This window comes from Grammomys surdaster, unplaced genomic scaffold, assembly GCF_004785775.1.
Source record: "Grammomys surdaster isolate TR1022 unplaced genomic scaffold, NIH_TR_1.0 126176, whole genome shotgun sequence".
NCBI classification, from domain to species: Eukaryota; Metazoa; Chordata; class Mammalia; order Rodentia; family Muridae; genus Grammomys; species Grammomys surdaster.
The window spans coordinates 5243487-5270779 of record NW_021620983.1 but is presented as its reverse complement, the minus strand read 5'-3'; the positions used below and the strand labels follow the sequence as shown (position 1 = coordinate 5270779).

Below are 27293 nucleotides of genomic sequence, written 5' to 3'. Positions count from 1 at the left end.
TATAGCACTCTCTTGTATTCTGGCTTCTTAAACAAGAAAATTCACCTAAGAACACTGCATAATGCAAGTCCATTCCATTTTAAAGGGAAGAAAAGTATCCATCTAGTTTCACACTTTGATAGACCTTATTCAAAACAGAACATCTGTGAATAGCAAATACTGTAGGCAGTTTAAAAGAAAGAAAAGCACTAAAATTTCCTCCATCGGGAGAAAAATATATAATAAAATAAATACACTCTCTCTACTCCAACAAGTTTGCATTAACAGCAAGATTACGCCGAGACCTAGAAATATGTCTGAAAGCACTCCTCAGAGAAACTGACAGAAAGTTGGATATTTGTTCAAAAGTTAAGAACTACAAACATTTTATCATTGGTGACTCGGGAAACATTTAACCCTTTCCCGCATTTGGTTCCAACACCACCATGGTGAGGTAGCCAATCACACAGGGATATTTTTTAAGTTTAAATTATAGCTGTGCAAGCCTACATATCATATAGATGTGAGCTCACAGCTATTCGCACCTTAGCGTATTTAAAGACAGAAAGAACGCCCTGTGCTTTGATTTGGTAAGAAAGGCCAAATGAAACCGGGCTTAGATAAAGGGATGAGAATTGAGCATTATGCATGTTTCAGGAGGATTCAGATTATCATGGGAGCTTAAAATACAGTTTCAGAGAGAGGGGCAAATCTTTCTCCTAACGTCAAGAAGTTTTACACAGAAGTAGAACTGAGTTAAAATGTACAGCTTGACCTGAGCTCAAAGGGAAGGAATCATTTTGTTGTTGTTGTTCTTCAGCATACAAAGAGTGCTTGCAGAACTCTCCTTTCTCATTCTAGACCAGCAGGAAAGGAAGCGGAAATCCTACCCACCGATGAAGGCCTTCACTAACACCGCGCACAGCACAGACTTTTACATTTCCAAACAATCTGTTTCTCGTCCCTGAAGAGTGATTCTGCCATTAGTGTTAGACTTTCTCTTGCTCAGTTTACTCATCTTTAAACCGAGAGACATCTGTCTCTTACTGCTTTCGGAAAAAGAATCAGTAGAGTTCTTAACTCAGGGTAGACACTTGCTGAGTGCAAGCTCTTCCTTATATTGTGGACTTCAGACCTCCAGCATGAATTCCCTCCCTCAAATAAACAAAGAAGAAGAAAAATAGAAAAGAAAAAAAAGAAAAGGAAAGAAAGATAAAAGCTTCAAAATCAGGGAGACATTTTCTTCTAAGAGTTTAGCTGTAAAATCACCATGCCCATCAGGAGACTTCTCCCAGACCTGCAGTATATAACTGTCAACTGATAATATGAATCATCCAGTGATTTAAAAGAAATGCTAATGGCAACATTGTTGACCAGCTAGACCAGAGATAAGGAAGGTTCTATAGACAGCTGCCATGTGAAGTCTCAGCACTCAAGGGGTTGTAAAAATTTTCAACCCCATAGCAAAGGTCTATTCAAAGTTGACTCTAAATGCACAGAAAGGGTGGAAATAGTTAAAGTAAATCCTCTTAGAGTTGTTTAGGTCTCACTGGTAATCTCACTAAATAGTTACATTATTGCATGTAACAAACTCCTAAACACTGAGCAGATGCAGATCGCAGGGTTCCGACTCTGTGTTTACCCAGCACGTATCTCATATTGTATTAGGAGAACATGCTGAAGCACTGCTGAAACACGTAAGGTCTTTGTGGGGAGATTTATATCTGTACACTAGTGGGAAGATTTTTAACCATTGGTTGTTTCACTGGTGATGAAGCCCCAGTGTGTGTGGTTTGCAGGAGGAGCAGTGTTTTCCCTGGGATTGTTAGATGATATTCCACAGTTCCCCATCATAGCCTTGTGTGAAATCTGTTTTCTTGTGCCTGAATACTCAAGGCTACAGACACCACTTGGCCCCTGGTCATTAGACAAAGAAACTTGCTCAGTTTGTCTCTAACATCATTGCAGCTCTATGGTTCCCAGGAGGAAGACCAAAGTGCTGAATGCTACTTTGTTTCTAATGTTAATAGTGAAACCCCCAAATCCAGAAGTAGACATACAGAAAGCAAGATAGAAAGGAAGTGGAGATGTTGAAACTGTTCTCACCACGCATGGCCACCTCTGGGCACAGATCCATTGCAAGTGGCTAAATTGAATTAACCAAACACAGCATTAGATGGAGTATATAATTCAAGGTCATGAAGTTTGAAGGGAACTGATTCCCCCAGTTCCATTTTCAAAGTATTATAGGATGCCCTTCACGTGTTGGCCTTTGGAAACCATGCTAACAAATGTCAGGTTAAAGCCTTCTAGGAGACAGTTTAGATGCTTGCAGTAAGATCATACGTGGGTACGATACAGAAAGGTTAAGTTGCTAAAAAGTAAAATTTCTAACAAATTATAAAGAGAGCTTCAGAGTGCAGTCTCACCAAGGTATCCATTGTTCTTGTCACTCACACACTGGCAGCAAAGTGAGCCATGACACAGGAGCCCATCTTGGGTGGAGCAAGGTGTCACATCCTGACAGTAGTGAGCCGCCAGACTCAGCTTGGTTTAGGAGGGCTGCGGTCCCCACACTTGCAGGTCTGTGCTGCAGGCTTGAGAGCACCTGAGACCAATCTGAGTATGACTGATCTCATGTGCTTACCAGTGAGAAACCCAGACCTCAAAGATCGGCCAGAGACAAACACAACTGAAGATGGCCACACCTCATGTGCTTCAAGAGTGTGACGGTGGTGTCTTAACTCACTTCTATCTATGGCCAAGGAAACTTTCTTCAAATAATTCCTGTCTCATCTAGGACAAGAGAGACAGTTTTAAATCACCAGTAGGTATTAGTTTATCCCTATAAAGTGCAAGACACTTACCTAATAAAAAATTTTTAATGACAATGTCAGGGTCTCCAACTCAAGAGTTTTATGAAGTGACTAAGTATATTTCATGTTAAGGGCATAAAAATAGTGAAAGACAGTTGAGGTTAAGACTTAACCAACATAAAAGTCAAGTGCCCCTGGTTCCACAAGGATAGAGGCTCCTAGGACCTGGTACGTCTTAAGGAAGCGGCATGACAGAGAGAACTGGAAGTTTGGGGATAAATAGAGCTGGGTTTCGTGTAGGAAGTAAGAGTGGAAGCAGAGAGGCAGACGGAGACACTTTTAGAACGTCAATATAAATTTAGGGTTCAGGTTTATTTAGGAAAAGGAGCAGATTGAGAAGCATGGACGGAATCCCATCTCTCCTCTACAACACTCCTGGGATGCTGAGTTACATGAATGGAATAGATAAGCAACGGTCCCCTTGGAAGGAGGCGCTGGCTTTCGCAAGGAGTCACTCGCTCTTTCCCTTTTACTGTAATGTTCTGCATAATCATGCTAGTGTGCTCGTAAGATGGCCCTCTTAGGACAACTGGGTCTCCTGCTATTGAAGGATGGGTCTCTGGCTGTGCTATGGATACTCTGCATGGAGGATGCCTTCATCGTGCCCAGTTATGGAGGACGACAGAAAATGAAACCAGTAGGCCTGAACACGAGCACACAATGGGCTGGCCTCGGGGTGGGGCTATTACCTGGGTGTCTCCTATGGAAAGCTATTGGCAAGGGTTGAATGTCAAGACCATTTAGAGCTCCTTAGAAATCCTAAAAACAGTGAATGTTACCAATTTCAGGTGCTTATCAAAACAAGGCCCTGCCCACTCAAGACACCTGAGCTCTAAGCCCCAGACCCTGCGAAAATGTCATGTTTAATGGACGAGCTGGTTTTGTGAGATGTTGAAATGGAAAGATTGTGGCTGGAATTGTTCTGGGGTCCAGTGTGACTTTAATGCTCTCAAGAGGGAAAACCAGAGGCAGCAGAGTCAGGCACAAGTGTCTGACTCTACACAGTGGCTTTTTTTTTAGTGCAGAGAAAGAGATGAACCAAGAAATGCAAATGATGTCTGTGTGCTGAAGAAGAGTATTGTAAAGAAACTCATTCCAGAGGCACCTTGGCAATAATACCCCAGTAATCCTAATGCACAGGGTCCACACTGGCTGTTTTCTGAAGCTGAACACCTCTTCCTACACACTTAGACCTGCCCTGCTCTACCTCCAGACAGATTTCTCCTCAAATCCCTTATTCAGTAAGGGCTCATTCAAACACTGTCCAAAGGCCAGACTCCTCCCCCCCCACCCCCCCACCCGCTTCTGGGCACAGTATTTTACACTTCTTTGTTTATAATCTACCCTTCCCACTAGAATACAGGATCAATGGAGACAGACTTATTTCCATTCACAACTTCTTGACCAGGATCTAACCATCTCTGAATATAATCTTTTAAAAACATCTACTTAATGAATACCTATTAAAGCCAGCAAGCGACCTTCAGACTGGCAGGAGCTACCGTGCCTGTAATGTCAACTATTATTGACTGTGTATGCTGGTAGTGTGTCTCAATTGTCAGAAAGAGACAAGTCTGGCCAAGTGAAGTGTTGTCCTCCTTTTTAGAATTCCCATAGTGGCCCTTTTCATGTATACCTTCTCACATGATAACATTCTTATAAACACATATCAGCCTTGAGTTCAGTTCTCTTTCAAATGTTTGCAGACGGCTGGGGGGCCTACTCAGTGGTTAGAAGTGCTTGCTGTGCAATCATGAGGATCAGGGTTCTGGTCTCGGTGATGGCTTGCTAGCTTATTACAGCCCAGAAGCCATGTGGGACAGTCACCCCAGCTCTGACTTCCTTTTCTGTGTCCTCTAGGCTAAAGCAGATAGAACTATTATTAGTGTAGACAATTCCTAACAGGCAGTTGCATCATGGATGTGTCTGTCCTGTCAATGAATGAGAATAAAATGAAGAAACTGAGTGAGAACACTACATTTCTAGAAAGTAGTCACAATGTCACAAGAAACAGATAGTGAAGATATATTGGATTTTCTGGTTTGTCTTTAAGTGAATAAAAGACGTATACCAATTCATTCGTTCATTCATTCATTTGTTGAAAAATATTCAGAGAAAGACCCTGCATTTCAAATAACATAATTAAAAAGTAAAGAACATCCTGAGGGAGATGATGTCTCAGTAGAGTATGCACCATGAGGGATGGATAACAGAATGAGGCTATCTCAATAGAATCAGAGGATGCTTCCATCACATATGAAGATTGAACAGACAGACATCAATGAACACAGGAGAAAAAGCTTCCAATGAGAAGAGACATTGTAGTGCACACACAGAAACACTCTCCCACACACATATAAACCATACACACTCTCACACACACATACTCACATACACATGCACAAACTCACACACGTAAAATAAAACTAACTTGTTTTAAAAGGAGAACTAGAACATGCTTTAGGAAATTGTGCACGAAGCAGGGGAAGTAGAGGCAGGAGCTAAAAACGGGGAATAGGATTAAGCACTGGAGTTCTGATTAGGCATCAGCTTTCAGTGGCTAAATTAGACAGCTCAGTCTATTTGAAGGCAGAGAAGAACTAGACAGCTTGTGATTCACGTAGCAGCATCGCCCAATTAGTTCTTGTGTGTGTGTGTGTGTGTGTAAGTATGCAATTGTGTTTGTATATGCATTATATATATGTGCACACATGTTGAGTGTGTGTGTATATGTATGTGTGTATACATATGTGAGTGTGTGACCACATGTGTGTAAAAGTGTGTGTGCATATGAGTGTATATGTATGTGTTATGTATGCAAACATGTGTCTGAGTGTGTGTGAATGCATGTATGTGTACATGTGCACACAAGTGTGTGTATGTGTATATACATACATGACAGTGTGTGAGTGTGTATGTGATGAGCACATGTGTGTAAAAGTGTGTGTATGCATGTGAGTGTGTATGTATGTGTGTGTGTGTACACATGCATGAGGATGTGTGTGCATACATGTGTCTGAGTATGTGTAAATATGTGTGTCTTTGTATGTGCATGCGTGTGTGTGTGTATGTGTGCCAGTGTGTGTGTGTGTGTGTGTGTGTGTGTGTGTGTGTGTGTGGCAGAGGCCAATCTCTGTGCATTTCTCAGACACTGTTTAACCTCTTTATTCATACAAGGTCCCTCATTGAGGCCAGGCTCCCAGCTAGGTGATGCTGGCTAGCTATGGTGCCCTGGAGATCCATCTGTCTCTTTCACTGCAGTGCTGGGACTGCAGCAGGAGCCCACAGTCAGCCCTTTCCTAGGAGACATACCCCTGGTCCTCATGCTTGCAGGTAAGACACTTTATTGACCGAGTTGTCTCCCTATTAATGGAATTTTATAGGAGAAATAATTTGTTTTGAAACCATTCACTTTTAGGAGACCACTGTACAAAGATGAGTGAGCAAAGAAAGCTATTGGAAAAGGCTTCGATTAGTAAGGGAAGTGGAGAGCTCATTCTCCTGACCATTCTGTGGGGTTAAATGCTTGGCACATGAACCTTTGCAGCCCTGTCTCAAGTTCTTCATTGACTTGTGACTTCCTTGTTGGTTGCTCTCTCAGACTCTAATTTTAATGTTTACCTTTCAAGTTGAGACATAAGCTTGGAGTTATTGTTTTGAAAACACTTGAAGATAGTGAAAAAGATGTGCCCTATACTGAGAACATGCAATACAACATACAAAATAAGTATGTGAGGAGATAGATAGGTAGATAGATAGATAGATAGATAGATAGATAGATAGATAGATGATAGATAGATAGATACACACATACATACACACACAATAGATACATAGATAAAGAGATACATACATGCATACTATAGATACATAGATGATACATAGATAGATAGATAGACAGATACACACATAGATACATAGATAATATATAGATACACACATACATACATACATAGATACATAGATATATATATACATACATTCATATATAGATGATAGATAGATAGATAGAGAGAGAGAGAGAGAGAGAGAGAGATAGACAGATGGCAAGCAATACTTTTCTTGGCTTCACTTTGGAAGTAAATGTCTCTGTAATTCCCCTGGCAGGTTTGTTCCTGAAAGTTCATACTAGACAGTGTTAGAAACCTTAAGAGATGAGCCAAAGGAAGTCTGCAGGTCATTGGAACTGTGTCCTGAGGGGATCTTGGGACCCAAATCTCTCCTTCCCTTTGTTGTTTTACCTTACTGGCTGTGAGGTGACCAGCTTTGCTCTCCACGAGCTTCTGTGTTACCTCACGGTAGCCCCCATAACAGTAGGGCCCACCAACCTCGGAGGTTTCCTTTGAGGTAAGATACACCTTTTGTGTTTACATTTTTAAATTCTGGTGTATTTGTTATTATAGTCACACAAACCTGACTGATATCACACTCAACAATAACACAATTTATTCTTCGAAGCTCTTTTCCATAAGTGTGAAGGCAATATCTGAGGCCACTTTTTTTTTTTTAATTTAAGAATGGTGAATGGAGATAATTAACAGAAGAAATAAAACTCGACTGCATATTAAAAATCTATCCAGGGCAGAATGTCATCCACTCCATAGGTGCAATTGAAAGAGATACAGAGCTTGAATGAGTCTATTTTAACTCAGTAGGTGAAACTAGGAACACAGCCCTTGGACACATAATCTGGTTACACACTTAGAATGTCACATTGTCAAAAGCAAATATCTGCTGTTGCCATTTGTCTGTGAATTTCAATTGTTGTTTATATCTTATAGTTTATAATTCTTCCCTTCTCTCTTACAAGACTTAAACATCATTTCCCTACGCAGAATTGCCCTCCTGTCCTCTGAAGACGCCACATCCATTGTGTAAACCAAGTCTGTGGTTTATCATATCTACACGTCTGCTGCAGAATTTATTTATGGTAAACACGCAGTCTTTCAAACTTCTGTACCATATTTTTCTCCTTTCAAGTCTCTTTCCTTTCAGTGTCTCATACAGAACTCACTGTCCCCTGATTTTCTGCTGAATCTCCTCTCATTTGAGGGTCTCATGCCTGACATTGTCCCTTAGAGGCCTGGATGCATTCCCTGGGTTCTGACAATGTATGTGAACACAGAATTCACCCCTCATGAAGAAACCCCAACAGGACACTCGGAGGAGGGAGACTTGTATCTCTTACCACACATTTCACCAGAGTAGAAGCTGACAAAAATTCAGCATCTTATGCAAGTCTAAAAACAAACGAGTTCTGAGCTACAGCACTTAGGAACTGATCTGTTATTCTGCCTTAAAACGGAACAAAATATCTTCAATGCATATGACAAAACTTTAAGCCACATCTAGAAAAATATCTGATAAAAATTCAGGGCCACCAGCAGTGTGTAATAAACGGACTTTGCGAGGGCTGCTCCCACTTTCTGCCACATTTTCCACTCTTCAGACACTCAGCCTTTGGATAAATCTCTACATTAAAAATGCCCTTTCTCCCCCTACTCTCTTTCCCTCCCTTTCCTTCTTTCTTTTTAATAACAGTAAGACTGCTTTTACTTCTTTGACTGTGTACCACCATCTCCTGAGCAGTGTCAGTCTCAGCAAATACTTCTCCTCAACCTCTTGCATTTCCCCCAGAGCCTGGGATTTGGGAAGGGAAAGGATAAGGCGGTTTGGGGATAACCCAGGAAAGGATGCAAAATGAGAAGAAAAGCAATGCAGGAGTTAAGATACTACATCAGAGAATATGCAGAAGTGTGACATCATTCCTGATAGAACTGGGGTTAGGGAGGGCTTCTGTATCAGCTGGGCTTTGCGTATTTCAGAAATATTTTAAGTTCCTAAATTAAGAAATGAAATGAACAAAATTAACTTTAAAATGACCAATCTTTTGGAATTGTTCTGTCTTGTTTGTTTTAAAAAGTTAAGCAGCATTCAAAAACTGTCTGGGCTGAACATAGCAGCTCCCTGGTCTGTGCATGGAAGTTTCTGCCTTTAATATCAGCATGAGTCCATCCGGCATATACAGCAAGACCCTGCCTCAAAAAAAAAAAAAATTCTAGTGGCCACACGACTCTATTCTGCAATGATTAGAATCTGAAAGAGGATTCCTTCTTCCCAAATTCTTTTCTGTTTCATTAATAATACAAATGACAAAAACTTTAATCCAAAATTAGAACATCTATAGCAGGTGAACACTCCAAAAGTCCTCTGTATAAGAAGATGCTGCCCTAGCTGAGGGCTCACACCTATAATCCCAGCATCTTCAGGCAGGAAGAGCAGACTTCCAGGTCAGCCTCATCAATAGAGTGAGTATAGAGTGAGTTCAAGGCCAACCTGGGCTACTTGAAATCCTGACCCCCCCCCACCCCGAAACATTATTTCTTTATTGCAAGTAATATAACACATGGTCTATAAAGCTAATTTACTTAGTTGAGTGGATCTGCCAGCTTAAACATCTTTAGGTTTTATTATATTTGTTTGAAATTAAATCATGTCAAATATCTAAAACAGAAACTCAAAAAGTAGATAGTTAATTAAATGCGACCAATTTGTACTAGGTATGGTCTCTCCTTCTTTAAGATGGAGAAAATATCCAGGAATTCATCCTGTTGTCACAGCAAGGAGAAAAGATGAATTCGGAGGAAAGGCTGTGTGATAAATACAAACCCATTTTCATCCAGAAAGGCCAGTCAATGTTTCAACAGAATTCCAAGTTGGTTTTTAAAAAACATCAAAACTACTACTCAGTTGCAAGCAAAAAAAGAAAGAAAGAAAGAATCTGGCTGAGAACACTTTCTATCTGACCGAGTGACAAAATCTGCCTTCATTTGAGTCACTAATAATTCTTAGAATTGTATTCCCCTCTCACAGATAGCAACACCAATTTTAAGCTATTAACATCTGATAAAACAATTCCTCTCACCCTGGGATTACTAACCTTTAACTACCCTGAAGAAAAGGCAAATGACTGAGATGAAGACACAGTCCATTTAAGTTGTCAGAAAAAAAAATGACCAAATGTAGAAGTTGTAAAAAAAAAAATTGAAAATAATTAGTGCCAGTCTATAACTGGTCATTTATTGTGAATTATTCAATTGATATATTGAGACACATCAGTCATTAATCACAGAAACAGCAGTTTAACCCTAAGCCTTCTACAGGTTAAACATGTCAGAGTCCTTTTGTTGTGGTTATTTATAAATTACTTGGAATAGTGTGGCGTTCGGAGCTGGGATTTAGAAGTTTGGTATTTATAGACACAGACAGTATACTTTTTAAGGAAAAAAGATGCTTTTTTTTTCCATTAAAGTCTGGTCTTGCCTTCTTGACAGCTGTAAGTCCACAGGATGTGGAGGGATGATTTAAATTTTACATCAGAATTGTGACGGCGCTGGACTTTTCCCCCCTTCTCAAGGGAGGCATTGTTCTTGCCTTTCCATAACCAGGCGTGACAGCGCCAGACTGGAGTCATACGGTGGGCCTCTGAGTCAGCATGGAGTAGATCGTCTCCCGAGTCTCCGCAGATGCCCCGTTCCTTGTGTGTCTGAGAGCTGTGCAGAGCGCGCGGCCACGCATCCGTATCCCCGTGATCCGGGCAGAGAGAGCAGAAGTAAAAGTCTGGAGAGAGCCGCAGCTCTCTCCTCCAGTACAGGCTGCAGAAGGCTTTTATTAAAAATCCTTTTCAAAGGAGCCAGACCCAAACCAAACAAAAATCCCAAGCCCTGGTTTAATTTGAGTAGCATTTTTTTTTCTAACCCTAAGACTCAGAAGCCGGACACACACGTCATTATGTGTTCTGGGCTAGAGAAACTTAGAGGAATTTAAAAGTCAGAAGTCTTTTGGATTTTTTTTTTTTCGGAGACATACAGTTGTCACATCTGTAAATTCCTGGCTACGAGCAGTTGGGTAGGCAGGGACAGGGAAAGGCATGAGCTGGACACCTACTCTCAAGTACCCTGCTGGGATATCCATTAATACTGTCTGTAGAATTCTATAAACAGAGGCTCTCTCCCCCTGATATCCGCACGTTGCTGGTGAGCAGGGGAGTCGTTCTGTGTCTATTGTTGTATCCCTGAATGAACTCTGCAGAGAAGTGGGAGGTAGTTTGGATCAGGTAAACGTGCTACCTCGTGTACCAGGGAGAGGGCCTTAATTATGGACTGGGCATCTCATTTTAGTCTAAAAAAATAAAATCAGATGCTGATTGCATTCACTTACTCTGCCGTTCTAAACTGTTTACTTGAGAGTTTGTCTGTTTTAAAGGGAAATAGTAAGTAGAGCCAAACTTCTCCTAATTCGTTAACCTACAAAACTGAAAAGTCAAGGGTATATAGGTAGCTATCATGACCTTGGGGACCAGCTACTAACCTCTTCTTCATGGTACACGTTATTTCCACAGTGTTTCCAGCAGGATGTGACCATGTCTGCCTATGACCCCATACCATGTGCTGGGGACCTTTTTAATGGCTTCTTTATCATATTTGCCCTGAATGAAGACAGATTTCCACTGATGAACGCCACTGGTCACGTGAAGCTATACACAAAACAGTTAGTCTGTGGTAAGAGAGAGCACCTAGTTAGGCTTGATGAGTTCTCTGCATGAATATCATTTCTCTTGTTACAATGATTAAGTCACACTGACCTTTGGCAGGATGTCACTGAACTGCAATAGGAAACTGAAAACAAATAAACCAAAAAAATAATAATAATAACCCAAATTTGTCTTTCATTATAACCTCTTTGAGCACTTATTCTTAAAGCCCCTGCTATCTCCCTATCTGGCTTTCTTATGGAGGTCCCCACTCCTGTTAGCTGAACCCTGCCCTTAGATACTACTGGCTAAGTCTAAATAAATAGCAATTTGTTCCATAGTCAAAACTGACTTATTCTGGGGGTGTCATATGCCTTGAAATAAAACCTGTGGCATGTTTAATATAGTTAGGGTCTAAAAATGATGACAGAAAAAATTAACCGGTCCAGCTTTAATTTCTTTTGTTTCTGAAGGTCACTGTGAAAGGAAGAAAGTTAAGTGGTCTAAGGCAAGCGCCCAGAGAACAACTCCATAACAGGAGTGAGAAAGGGGTCACAGTTTTTGAAGCCATCCACTGGCTGGCCCAGTGAGGAGGAATATCATGAACCTCTATCCCTTTTCTTTTTTTTTCTTTTCTTTTCTTTCTTTTTTCTTTTTTTTTTTTTTTTTTTGGTTTTTCAAGACAGGGTTTCTCTGTGTAGCCCTGGCTATCCTGGAACCCACTCTGTAGACTAGGCTGGCCTCAAACTCAGAAATCCACCTGCCTCTGCTTCCCAAGTACTGGGATTAAAGGTGTGCGCCACCACTGCCCGGCTACCTCTATCCCTTTTCAAGTCCAAACGACCCTGACAGGAAGAGTCTTGGCTTTGCTGATGGCGGCCAGTTTGGAAGCCTCACTCTTTCCAAGTCTACACAGAATTGGTTGCAGGCTGTGCCTAGTGCAACTAAAGGGGGGGGGAGGGGAGAGGGGGAGGGGTGAAAAGAAAAAAAGGAAAAAAAAGCCAGCGAACTAAGCAGAAATGTTTGTGTTATATTCAAAACAGACAGCACAGAACAAATATACAGGCCACGAGTCTTCCACAGGACCACAGCTACCATTGAGAGACTCAGATTTCCTGAGCTGCCCTGAAAAACCAAGAGATGTGACATTACAGTCACGAGAATACTAACCACCAGGTGGACAAGCATCTATCAACTCAAATTCCAAATCAGCAGGGTGCAGCTATGGCTGGTGTCAGAAGGACACCAAGCCTCTCTATCGGCACCTTCATGCCAAGACCCCTCTGCTTGGCTGAATATGAATTAAATCCATAAGCTTTTCTATTTTACTAGCATGACCTCCAAACTCATTTAATGTCTTAACTATCTATCTTCTTCGTCCCATTAATCTTTCTTGGTTTAACACGTTCCCTGTTGTTTTTAGAAAGGCGTGCTCGCACGTGCACACACACACACACTGGGGAAAGTCCATATTGCCGCTGTGCGTACCTTGGGACTCCTAGCCCTTTGCTATAAATGTGAAAGAGCTTTGGAGTAGTCACTGATAGGCTACTTCTTTCCTAGAGCCACAGTCAGAACTCAAAGGGTATGGGACATACTGTAGAAAGAAAAAAAATAAACCACAGCCATCCATTTTTTTTTTACAATACTCTGGGAAGTGAAAACACAGAGAGGCCGGAACGCTATCTGCTCACACATAAGGCTAACAGTGAGCTTCCTCCCAAACTCCCCTTAGGTTATATTTCAAGGGTATCATCTAGATGGCCTGAAGCACTTTGCCCTTTGTCCTTTGCTCCAAATTAGTTCTATAGCTTTGCACATCTGCTTAGGAATATTCTCCAAAATGCTGTCACTCCAATAGAAACTGCTAGGCTAGACTATAATTTAGATGGTGACATCACTGAGTTTGTTCTTCTTAGTTGCTAAAATACGGTCAACAATTTTTGTTTTTACTCATCAACCCATGTATCCATCCACATTTCCACACAATGCCACAATGGAACACACACACACACACACACACACACACACACACAATGTAGAGGTGTTCTCTTTTTCTCTTTACATATATATAGAAAAACGAGTCCATGTCAACCCAAGTGCTGGAATTTTCTGCTTCCCGTGCAGAGTTGGCCATCTGAAGTGTTATAGGTGCTGTGTCTGTCGTCTCTTCGCATCTCAGTACTGCCCCCACAGCTGAACAAAGGCCCAGCTGTATAAACCAAAGAGCACAGTTAAGGGACGGATAAAACAGGGAGGGCTGTCTGACATGCTGACCACTGTGAGAGCTTATGAGGATAAAGGAGCCTTGGTGGAGAAAAGTAATCACCCATCTCTGCCCCCCTTTAACCTCGTTACCACATGGAGAACATTTTTTTCCACTATCCAAACTCCTCATTCCAGTCCCCCACAACTGAAAGACCTTTGTGTTCCAGGAGAGCCAGAACCTCCCCAACCTTCCCCACCCTGCTCCTCCTTTCTTTGCCCCTTTTATTTGGTGGACTTGTTTTGTTTTGTTACTGCTGGCAAGTTTGAGGATGGATGATCAACTGGACTCCTTAAACACTGCCTCCCCTCCACCACTTAGCTACTGGTTTTTATGGCTGAACAACCTACTCTCTTGCCTTCAAAATAATTATTTAAGCTTAAAGACTTCGGAATCTGATACACTCTACTTAGAAATGGAAACATGTCTAATTTTGATAAACTGAATAATGATATCGCTGGAATTCTTGTAGGATTCACGTATAGAGAGGACTTTATCTGTGGACACTCTACAGGGCATCCGCCAACTCTGAGATGAGACTGTAACAGGAAGAGATTTTCCCTGGAGCTGATTCATTCTTTCACAGTCCTAATCCTCATGTGTCCAAAAAACATTAAACCCTGAAGATGTGGACTAGGGATTCCAGGATGTACTTCTAAGTCTCAAGTTTGCTATCTTTAGATATGAGATTAACATTATTTACAAAGGACCAGAGCCAAATTCCTACCAAGATCACTACCGTAACTGTATTGGTTAAAGAGTCAGCCAAACACACTAAATACCAAGGAAATCCCTGGGTAAAAGCCAACAGGCATGTACAGTCAAAGATGCATCATATGCAAAGTTAGTTCTGTTTCTGGGTGTCCTTTGAGGTTGAGACAAATATTTGAACATTATTAAATCCTCTATTTATCCACAGCAAGCCCCAGAGCAACACTGTACTTAAAGAAACCTAAAGGGATTATTCTTTTTCAAATGGGGTAAACCCTCATTCCTGCATCCCTCTGTATACAGTTCTATTCAACACTAAACGGATATTTGACATAGAAAATAGTTTCCTTAGAGCGAATGCTCAGTCATAGATGCTTTCACAGGCAGCCTCCTGCATCGCCCATCTCTGTGGCCAGTGCTGAAACGTCCATTCACTTTGCTACTTGTTTCCTGTGGGTTACTCCTTTAGGAATAACTGAGGAGTTAGCTTCCGGTACTTGATTGCCATGAAGCAAACGTATCAAAGTGAAAAAGAAACAAACAAAGAAAACAGTACTGACCAATGTCATGTTCAAGTCCTCACAGGGAAATGGAACACAGAGAAACAATATGTATATAGGGGAGACATCCCACTTCAGAGCGAAGAAATTCCTGGAAAGTTACTTCTGTATACCATTGCAATGTTTCCACCTTCCCTTTGCTTAACACACCTGACCCTCTGAACCTAGATGCAGATCAACAAGTATCATTTATAATTTCCTTCAAAATACAGAAAATTAATAATCAGAAAAATTAAACTAACGCCAAGACACCATATACACAAATGGTTCTCCTCCCAAGAAAATAATCATGAGAAACATGTACGCGTGTCCAACCTGAACTAGTCAACAAAGGTTTTTAACAACCTTATTCATTATAGCCAAAAAGGAGGAAACAACCCAAGTATATGTCAGATAATTAGTGGTAAAACATGTGATATATGCACAGTAGAATAGTATTTTGTAACAAATAGAAGCAAGGAACTGATGAATGTGACACAGTGCCCAGGAACCTATAGAACACTGTGTTGTATAGTGACAGTGACCAGGAACCTACAAAATACTGTGTTATGTGATAGAATATATCTGGTCACCAAGAATGAAATACTTGGATAACTTATGTGCATTGTCCAGAATAGCTAAACTTACATATGTGCAAAAAAAATGGACATATCTGGCTTGGCTAACAGGAGGAAGACTGGCGGACAGATGTGAAGGTCTGTGAATGGTACAAGATGCCACCAAGGAAATGACACTGTAAATTTAGATTGTGATTATGCAAGTATCATTACGGATATAAAGAATTACATCTTTATGAATTATACATTAAATATGTATACTTTGTGGCATCTGAATTGTATTTCAAACAAATAGTATTTTAAATACTATTTTAAAACCTACACTATAGTCAGTATTGTCAGGAATATTACACAGGCTGAGTAAATTCTCCTGGTTAGAATGTGACAGAACCAGAATTTAGAGCTCAACTTGGTTCTGAATACCCTCCTGTGATTTATTTGGCTTTCCATTTCAGTTTCAGGTACTCACCATCAACCACAGGTTGAAAACATTAACTGGAAAAGCCCAGGAATATATGATTTGAAATTTAAGACACTGTGCAGTTCTGAGTCATGTGAAGAAGCTTCTCTTGCTTTACCCACAGCCTCAGATGTGAATTCTCCCTTCATGCACTGTGTGCATGGTACGTACACAATCAGCATGTTAGATGTTCAGTATGCATCTGCAGATTGGCAATGCCATGATGCCTATGTTCAAGTAGGCTCGATCTAGTGACTTAGTACTAGGTCACAGTACCTACATAGTACTTAGTACTAGTACAGTGCTCCATCATCATGTCATCACATGGACCTTGGTCCAAGCCTGTGCTTCATCTCCATCTCCTCACATGGACTTCCATCCATCATCTTCATCTCATCACATGGACTACGGTCCATGCCACATCATCCCAGGTAGAATGATGAGCAAAATCCTAGGTACTCTGAGAAAGAGGGCAACCATAGTCCCTTCATCTGTAGAGTCTGGTTTTAATTGTTCCATTATGATGGATCAATCTCTTTTACTCTATTGCTGTGCCCAATTATCAATTAAACTTCAACATAGGTATGCACAGACAGAAAAATACACTGTATCCTAGGCTCAAACTCAAGAGTCCTGGATAGTGTTTCCCATGGATAAGGACACTCACTGAATAGTCACACTGTCCTGATCAATTACAAATCAGATATGGAATGGCTTTTCATAACAGAACTCAAATGTATGCCTTATGTTTGGTTTTTCTAATGATGATGAAAGTCTATAAACTAGGTCCATGAGTTCATAGCTAACCTGGTCTACAAAGTCTGTCTCAAAACAAGGCCAGCACTCATACTCCCACCAATGAAATAGAAATGTCTTCGTTTCTATCGCTGTGGGCAGACACTGTAGTTAAATCTCCATTAGGTAAATATTTTTCTTCTATCTTTTCCATTACATTCCTTGAATGCACCTTCTCTGAATGCAAATTTTGTACCAATAAAGTTATCAACTAAAGCAGAGATAAGATAACTCATTGCCACAGCCATGTACTGTGCCATGTCTCCAGGGAGACACTGCAGAGCACTGTGCCATGTCCCCAGGGAGAGAACTATGTTTTAATCTTAACTCTCACTACTTGTTTCCTTTAAATGAGGCTTATTTTCTCACAGCCAAGAACCTTCATCCTTGGTGAATCAAATCTCGACTTTTTCCTTTAGCCCCGAGTCCATCTTTGCGAAGTTAGGACACTTCTAAGCAAATCATAACCTCTGCAAGTAGCTTCTGCCGTCACATCCATGACTGACACATGAGCCCCATCTTCACAGCTCGAGGTTTATTGATTTCTTATTTCTTTTCATAATTACTTCTAATGCAAGCTATATAATCAAATGACAACGAATTATCTTTCAGATTACAGAAAGGAAGGAGAGCCGATAAGTGACCAGCTGAAGGCGTTTTTGAAATGGGTTCTAAGCAACTTTTTTACAGATATGTTTTCATCATGTGATCCTCAAATATTAATATTCTACAATGTGTTCCTGGATGTTTCCCCTTATCGCAGCAGTCTGAATTAACTTAGGACAATTCAACACAGTTCAGTACTGATTTCCCTGAACGAGAGAAGCTTCCAACCAATTTCGACTTGGGATTTCCTTGATGCCTGTCTAGAAACAAATATTTCCATTTTTACTTTTATTTTGTTTTTTTCTGGAAAACTAGTTTAACTTTGTCATAGTACAAAGAAGAAAGGAAAGAATGAACTGAATGGGCACAGACAATGGGGAAACAGCAATATATTCACAATATGTAAGTGTCAACAACAAACAGAGCTTATGCAGTCCCGGGGACTAAATAGCAGTCACTCAGCCCTCCTTCCCAATTCAATGCATTGTTTTAAGAATTTTTACAAGCCGTTAGCTTAGCATTATTTCTCCTCTCATTGGCCATAAATTGCCTGCTGTAATGAGTGACCTACCCGAAAGCTCAATATTTCAGTACAAAACCTTCCATTTTGAGTCTCTACCCCAGTTATGGAGATCCATCCAGTAGACTTTTCACACGAGAGAGTGTTTAACCCAAATCACAGGGTGTTTGCTCTCAACCTGAAAACTGCCCAGTTTCTCACCCCAGCAGATCTAACGTGACACAAAATAACATGCTACCTGGGGGTCATTTCCGAGACTGCACTGTGATAAGACTAAGTCAAATACACGCCCGTGTCAGCCTGTCATGCCGCCACATTCTTGACCTCCCTGAGATGTCTCCCACTGTAGAAGACACAAAGAGTGCATTATGTTTGCTTTGGGGCAGAGGGAGGTTCACGAGTACCTTTAAGCGTGCACAGCACCGTGCCAAGTGCTAGCTGTAATTATTAAATGCTATCTGCCATTATCATTGCTGTTATTTGGAATTGGACTGGAGTGAATCTCATTTAATGCACTCAGCAGTAAAGCACGGCTCAGGACAGGAGGTGGACATTCTAATGAGTGATGACAAGCCATCTGTGTTTAATAGAACTGGCCCTTCAGAAAAGAGTCAGGAGTTACTTTAATATCTCTATACAGCTCAATTTCTCACTTTTGAATGAAAAAAAAAAAAAGCCTGAGAATGCACTCTACTTGGCTAAGATTTCTGAGGTGCACGGGAAAGATAAGGTACTAAAGTATAGGACAAGGCTGCATAGCATTCTGGGTCCTCAACTCAACTTAGCTTTAAACTGAGTTGAAAGTAACTCCTGTTTAATAACAAGAACTGAGGTGGGGTTTCAATTTCTAGCAAATACCAGAGCCTCGAGCCATTGTGAATGCACAGTAGGCTCTTGCTGTCTGGCAGCTCTAGCCAATCGATGTAGATAAGACAGACGCCATGCTCTGCTTCTTTATGTAAGGCTAAGTAAATGGACCTAGAAGAGATTAGGATGGGTTCAAATATTCTGGCTTTGGGCAGCTTTGGTGGAAATGACCATTTGTGTAAGCAGCTTCCTTGCCTGGGGAGTATGACTGCAGATCTCCAGCAAGGCAATGGTTCCCTGTTCTGAGGAGCAGGTGCCTAGGTCAAGCATGCTGTGTGGCTAGACAGCATAAGAGAAAATCATCTATTTGAAGTTCACTTAGCTTCATGCATGACATTTTGAAAGACTATGAGGACTTTGAAGTTAAGGCTTAAAAGAAAAAGTATGACATTGTCTAGTAATCTGAAGCCATAAAACTATAAGCATTTTTTGTACAAGGAACTAAGAACATTCAGTTTTCCCTGTCAGTACTGAATATGAGAAAGGAGTGGATCTGAACTAAGTCTCCACTTCTTATGAGTTATCATCTAACACGGCCATAGCCATGCCTCAGACACCCAGGTTGCTTACTTAAACATGTTTGTGTCAAAACAAAGGAATATATCTGCTAACATCCTGTCCTAGTTCTGGTTATCAAGGCTGTGATGAAACAGCAGGACCAAAGTAACGTGGGGAAGAAAGAATTGATCTGGATTATACTTCCATGTCACTGTTCCCTATCAAAGGAAGTCAGGATAGGAACTCAAACAAGGAAGGAACCTAGAGACAGGAGCTGACACAGAGGCCATGGAAGACTGCTGCTCATTGGCTAACTCCCTTTGGCTTTCTCAGCTTGCTCTCTTATAGAACCGAGGACCACCAGCCCAGGGGTGACAACACCCATAATGGCCTGGGCCCTCCCCCAACAACAACTAATTAAGAACATGCCCTACAGGCTTGCCTATAGCAAGATCTTGTGGAGGCATTTTCTTACTGAGGTTTTCTCCTCTCATATGGTGTTAGCTTGTGTCCAGTTGACATAAAAGAACCCAGCATGCACTCCAGGAGACAGCATTTGAGCTTGAATCCTTTGTCAGCCATTGGACCAGAGAACATCAACAAAAAAATGCACAGGTCCCAGGTAGATTTTTATGACCACAGGAGGAAAAGAAAGAGCAGTCTGAAATAACACCTATTTCCATCTGCAGAGATGGCAAGTTAGTTTCAACGCCACCAATTACCTGCCATATGGTCTAGACCCCCTGCCCATGGAATATTCAGAATTAATAAGTACTGCTGTCAGTGGACCGTCAAGAAATGGAAACCCTCACTCATATTTTGGAAATAATACATGTAAATATAAGATTAAGAAAATAACTGCAATCTAAGTGGAATTAATACTTCCATGCCAGAAGTACTGTTTGAATTGCAAATGGGGTAACGTATATTTTATAACAAATAATCAACGGAACCATTGTTGTCCATGGAAACCCATGGAGCATTATCAGGATTATATTATCAGAATTCCCAATTTGGCACAATGGGCATGTATCCTAGCACAACTCACATTTTAAACTTTTTTTTTTTTTTTTTTTTTACCAATTTGTCTGATGAGATCTCCTTAGGGAATTTCTATCAGGAATTTTTTTTTTTAACCTCCACCCCCAGCCACCCCAAATTAAATGTCTGTTTAAACTTTGTTCACATATAGTCAGTGTATAGAACTCAGTCTCTGTACAGACGGAGAAAGGAGCGTAGAGTAACCTGCTCTGTCTTTCTTCGGAACAGAAACTAAGCTGTTCACCAAGTGCCCGCTGTACATCAGGTGCCCAGCATATGGAGGTTAGTGTCTACGCAGATGATGCTGATGATGACATACCCTGGACCACAGACTGACCGGTCAAGCTGATGGGGTGAAGACAGGTAAGAGAGAAGCATGCTCCAGAGGACGTTGAGCGCTATGTGGCATGAACATCCAGATGCGAGATGTACATTTAGTGCTGCTTACGGGGGTTCAGATGTCTACCCCAAAGTCAGAATAGCTGACCACAGTTCTTTTTCTCTGCAAAATTTTCTTCTCTGTTTCAATAAACAGCAGGATTTCTCAGTGCGCCTGTGAGGTTGTATGTTAGAATGATGGGCATAATTTAACCAGCCTAGCACTCTGTAGTGCGTAGTAGCATTCTGTCATTGAGATGTTTAGTGGATGTCAGGTAGGCACAGAGACTGTATACAAATGGAACTTTTAAGTTAACTATAAGGAAGGCTCATGAGGACCAATCAACTGGGCATGTACTATGTAATTACAGACACTCCACGATATATGGCAGCCGATGATACAAATGTTAAATACTTGACAGTGTATAATCTTTCATTTCTAAAGATGAGGCTCTAAAACCTGGCAATAGATTTACATACATTAAACCTAAGAATAGAGATAGACTAGAAATTTATAACCTTCCTTTATAATTTGTCTTTTTAAGACAGGGCCTCACAATGTAGCCTTGGCTGGCCTAGAACTCACCACATAGACTGTTGTTAAACACATGGAGATCAGCCTGCCTCTTCCTCCTGAGTCCCGGGCTTAAAATACCAAGGCTTTTTATCAAAGATAAAATTTTATTTTTGAGGAATGTATCAAAAGTCACATCTCCTGAGAGGCAATGTTCTCAGAGCACACAGTGATGGGGGAGCCTTCTTTCCTTCCATTGAAGGCTCTGTGCTCATCCATGAAAAACTGATAGGAAGCCCAAGTCCCATTTCAAATACCTCAGACTGTCAGGGATCAACCCTCCTGAAAGTGACTTTGAAAATTATCCAGGAAATCAATAAGAGGGCTGAGTGGATAAAGAAGGCTGTTGCCAATCCTGATGACCTCAGTTTAATCCCTGGGACCCACGTACTAGAAGACAAGAACCAACTTCCAGGAGTTAACCTCAACATATTTGCTCTGGTATGTGTGCATGCATACAGACGCAATAAATAAATAAATAAATAAATAAATAAATAAATAAGATAAAAATATTCTAACCCAGCCAACTCCTATCAGGTAATAACTGGCTCTTCATGTGCTGCTTGGATACTTAGATATAAGAGATTAAATTATTCTGAATTTCTGCTATATTTGATTGATCTTTTTAAAAAAATATTTTACTTACCTATATCGTACAGACATATAGAAAAAAAAAACCTACATTTTCTCTAAAATGAGAAATTTTATTAGATCATTCAACAAATCCGGGGAGACTTTGTAGGAAGCCACAGAAACCTAGGCTCTAAGGTCCGCATGGGAGATATCTGTGAACACAGGCAGGAGCCCTGGTAGTATGTGCATTGTGTGAGCCAAGGTGACAGGATACCCAAGAATGTGCCCTGATGGATGGACATGCTTCTGTGACTTCATGTGACTTCAAGCCTTTCAAGCCTGGCTCCTGCTTCAAGGTAGCCAACTCATCCAAATATTAGGAAAAATCCAACCTAAGGGTTATTTATGAGCAGTTGCCTAATTTTGAATGTTAGCATAATCAAAAGCCATAAACACCCACAGACACCTTAACAATTATTCCCACCACAGCATGTCTGATACCAGCACTATTTCACCAGCTCGCAACAGCTGTGATCTTTAGCTATAATTCTTTATTTAAATGTGGTAGAAAAAAGTACATAGCTACCTCTTACACAGAATCTAACATAAGGTAACATGGTAAGATGGCCCCTCACCTCTGTCATTTCCTGCCTGTGGGTCTGGTCCTCATGACAGTCCAGCAGACAAGCACTTTACCCATGGCTCACAGCTGGGAAAACCAAGGGCAGATGTGGATGTCTTCCCTAAAGCCCTAGACCCAGTGACTAACGGGTCAGACACCACGCTTTTCACCACCCTATTGCACATCTTCACACCCTGTCTGGAAGACAGAAGCTGTATTTTACAGAAAACAAACCTAGCAAAAAAAATAAATAGAATAAAAATAGCAAATCTGGATCCAATACTTGCACTACTCAGGAATGAGTAAGACAGTCAGAAAACATAAGTTGGGCTCAGAAATGGTCAAGCTGTTGGGGTTTGGACAAGATGATCCCAGAAATTCATATGGACATGATTAGTAGACTCTGGGGCAGCAGGACCAGGTGTCAGGTGTCAGCACCAACTACACCGGTCCTTTCCACTAACAGACGCTCACTATAACATGTTTGCTTATTTGAAATAGTTTGAGCCTCTTTGCTGAGTCAAATATTTAATCTATTCATTTATCTATTAGCTCAGCTCATTGGTAGAGTTCCTCTTTCACATTCATAAAATCCTGGGGAGAGAGAGAGAGAGAGAGAGAGAGAGAGAGAGAGAGAGAGAGAGAGAGAGAGAGAGAGAGAGAGAGAACACATACAATAATACACAAACATATATAACATTAAGATAATAAATAGAAAATTGTCAATATAAAGACATCAATAGAAATAAATGTTTTTAATGACTTGCCATTTAGTTTCAGTTTAGCTGTGATACAATTTCCTAATTTTCAGGAGTTTGTTGTCTCAGAAACATTCCTCAGTGAACTTTATCCAAGCAGCAAACTTTACCGTGTCTTGTAGAATTTACAGTATTCTGGTATCTAAAAACAACTCCCTATACAAATAACCGGCTGGTTCTTCAGACTCGCTTCCCCACATGGATGATGACGTTTCTCCTCTTGCTCTGTCACTCTCCCTTCTGACCCAGGTCTCCACTGAGCACTGGCCAGGCAGGCTGAATTAGAAATAGTATCTCCTATGGCTATTTCTACATATCTCAGGAAAAACAGTGAGAAAAGAGCAGAGACATACTGGTCAGCTGTGGAGCAGCCTTCCATGAAACATGCCTGCTCCAAACTAAGTCCTAGAGAATAAGTAAGCTAGAAATCACTTCTGAAAAATGATACCTACTGCTAAATTACCCATAGTAAATTTATTGTTCAATGTGAATTTTTGTTTTCTGAAGATGGCTCTCATATATCCCAGGCTGACATCACCTCACTGTGTAGCGGGGATGGTTTTGAACTTTAAATCCTCCTGTTTCTACTCCTGAGTGCTGGGCAGCTGGCCTGCACACAAGAACTTTATGTTTTGAGGCAGATGGAACACAGGGCTCCACAGAGGCTAAGCAAGCAAGCACTCCCTCCTATCTCAGGCCCTCCATAGACTGGGCGTTTGAAGACATCAGCTATGAACTCAGGACAATTCAGAGTGAATGTGTCCTCTTCAAAAGAGGTACTGTTTATTAACGATGCTGATCAGGGCTAGGAGTGGGTATGGAGCCTACCGGTCCTATTCTTGGGTGGACTGAGTGTGTGATGTACAAAATAGCTACTATGTTGCAATCCTGATTATCTCCAACAGTGATTTCATTTATGTAGTCAGAAACAGTTCTGATATCCAATCCTTCTACTGACTACATTCTTTCAAAGCAAACTTAAGTTAAAATAGGCTCTGGCCTGCTGGAGAAGCCCAGTAAAGAAGTATAAAATAATCACCAGGAGCAGAGCGTCAATCAGAGGGGGGCTGATCATGATTAAATAAGGGCATTTTAGAAACCTCAAATTTCCGTTCATAAGTAGAATTCAAAGCAGCTGTTCAACCCTAACACAATGCCTACCCTAGGAATTAAAAAAAAAAAGGCAAATTATGGAAGCAGAAAAACTACTTCCCTGAGACCTCAAAGTTGATATGACCTTAAAAAAATAGTAGTCCAAAGACAAAATTTTACATTTTCGTATCATGCCACAGACTGAAAAAAAAAATTAGTATTCTAGTGTTGGGTCCTCTGTTTTTAGACAAGAAACAGAGGCGTTTCCTTTAGAAGCAAAGGTCTTAGGGGACATGTCTGTCACAGCAGTTATTTTCTGTTTCACTTGTTGGCAAACTTACATTTCAAAACAACAACAAAAACGAGCCGCCTCGGCTCTCTGTAAACCAAGGAGGTAGAAACAAAAAATATTTCAAAGCAAGAAAGCAAACAGACTGTAAGGACTGCAACTCAGACCGAAGGCATCTGCTCTCCAACTCACACCCCCCTGCCGCCCAGCCTTGCTACAATCTTACAGATTTTCCTGGGAGATGTTGCCATTTTAGCTTTGTTTTTCCCGGAGTTCTGGCAATACCCATCGCTGCAGGCAAAGCGGCAGAGCCACCAGCAAGATCCAAACCGGAAGCGAGTAAAGCTGTTCTGTCTTTTCCTTCCCTCAACTCCATTACTAATTTATTTTTTTTCCAAAGTAAAACTCCCTCATTCTATCCAAAACAGCAATTCCTAACTCACAAGCCTATATGAATTGTTTCGAAGAATAAAAAGCAACTGATTGCAGCCTGTAACACTAAGAGATAGACGACTGAAAACCCTGAACAAATTTCTCCAGGCTCCCCTGTTCTGTCAGACAGGAAGCTAGTGAGTGTGTGGCTCTTTAAAATAAAAGACCAAAGGGACCTTTGTTCTGGCCCCTAGCATACCTCCTCCTGAATTCCACCCAATGTGGTGGCTGCCAGCACAGCTTCCTGTTCAGCCTTGATTAAAAAAAAAAAAAAAAGAAAGAAAGAAAGAGAAAAGAAAGAAAATAACAACAAAGAATAAAATATCTAATGCATTCTGCTATTGATGACCATGCAAAAATATTACTGAGATGATTTTGAAATTTACAAACCCCCATCCCTCTTAAATATAAAATTGTCAACTCACAAAATAAACCTTAGATTTGGTATAAAGACAACAACAAACCTCTCTATTTGTATAATACAAAGATTGGAACAGAATGTCTGTACTCCTGGTCATCGACACAAATCTCTCTCTCTCTCTCTCTCTCTCTCTCTCTCTCTCTCTCTCTCTCTTTCTTTCTCTCTCCCTCTCTCTCAGTTTCTCTCACTGGTTTTCTATGTTTGCTTTGCATGCATAGTTGTCATGGGTAGTAAATTTGAGACGATGGTTGCACAGAGAGAGTAAGACCCAGGGCCACAGTGTTCGTCACATGTACAGGTAACATTGCTCACATACGTTGTACACTAACGATTCACATGTACATGTAGCATTGCTCACATACGTTGTACACTAACGATGTTCAGCTTCCATCAAATCCAAAGCAAGCTTTAGCACCTGATCCACTTGGTAAGTCATTCTGGCGTCTCGGTATTGCGTGTGGCATGGGGAAATGAAGACGGATGATTCTTTACTTAGGCACCTACAAGCTCACAAGTAAGCAGAAACCCTGCTCAAGTGCATGTATTTGAGGAGAAGGGGAGGATGTGTGGAGGTTACGCAGGGAATAGGCCACTCTTCCTAGTCCAGTAAGGGAAGCATTTCCAAAGACAACGAGATGCCTACTGATGCATTGATGTACTAGCACAAACAAATACAGATTATAAACAAAGAAATATGCAGTGGCTATAGACTAGAGTTCAGGTGGGAACTGACAGACAAGAATATCCAGCTACATGTTATCGCCAGAAGTCTCAGCTGAGTTCTAACTAACTAATCTAACTAAACGTATACCATTGAACTCCAAGACGTACAGCCAGAGAGGAGTCTGCACTCCATGAGTTCCTGAAGCCACTGACGGGTACCACACCAAGAGATGCATAAGCCTAGAGCCTGTGACCCACACTGCTCAAAGTTCAAAGGCTCATCCTCCCACACAGTCCAAGCCTACACAGATGCAGCTGTCCAATCTGCTCTGAATCCAAACACTCAGTCCCCCTCCCAGTCCCAGCCGCCCAAACTGTCCACTTGTAGCACAGTGTTTTAGGCCTACCTTAATCAGGTTAGCCTCTTACCTCATCCCAAGCTGCTCTTACTAGACATAATTGTTCTTTCAGATGTTCTTTCCTCTCTTTGGTAAGTGCTCTACAGTCCTTTGGTCCTCTGGGTCTCAACCTAGAGTCTTTCTCTCCTCTGAGTTTCCACGACAATCTGTGGGTATCTACTACGGGTGTCAGAATAACATAGTCTGTGGCATTTACTTCCACAATTCTACGTTTGCCATAATAGGTTTAGACTGAGGATATTCCTTTTCCATAAATGTTGACAAAATTAGTTTTGAAGTTTTCAGTTGGCAAACAAATAGCTATCAAATTGTACTGAAATGAAACATTAGGCATGCCCGTGTTTCCTTTTAAATAACCATTTCTATTGCTGGGTGTGCCTGTGTGTGTCCACGTGTGCATGTACAAGTGTGTGTATGCCTGTGTGTATGCATGTACGAGTGTGTGTGTGTGTGTGTGTGTGTGTGTCTTGTGCAATGAGAAGAGGGGAACTGCAGGTATCTTGCCCCCTCATGCTCTTTGTTACTGGGTGCTTTCCACAGCCATTGTGTTTGTTGCTAAGCAGGAGCTTTCGTGATTGGGCAAGCTTGGCTGGCCCAGCAAGAACAGGAATCATCCTATCTCTGCCTCCCCACTGCTGGGCATACAGGGAACACCGCCATGCCTGGCTTTTCCTGTGAGTTCTGGGAATCGAACCTTCATCCTTGGCAAGCCCGCTATAGATGGAACAACGCTCTTAGCTCTTTTGAAACTTGTTATACTGAAACGGAATGGATAAATGTTTATGAAAATATAAACATAGGAA

At 41.1% G+C, this 27293-nt stretch overlaps 1 protein-coding gene across 4 annotated transcripts in view; it reads right to left on the bottom strand.

The window, feature by feature from the left end:
* The window catches only part of Sox5 (SRY-box 5), a 370611-nt gene that overhangs the window by 318170 nt on the left and 25148 nt on the right, over positions 1-27293 (bottom strand). The gene's annotated exons all lie outside the window — the stretch shown is intronic.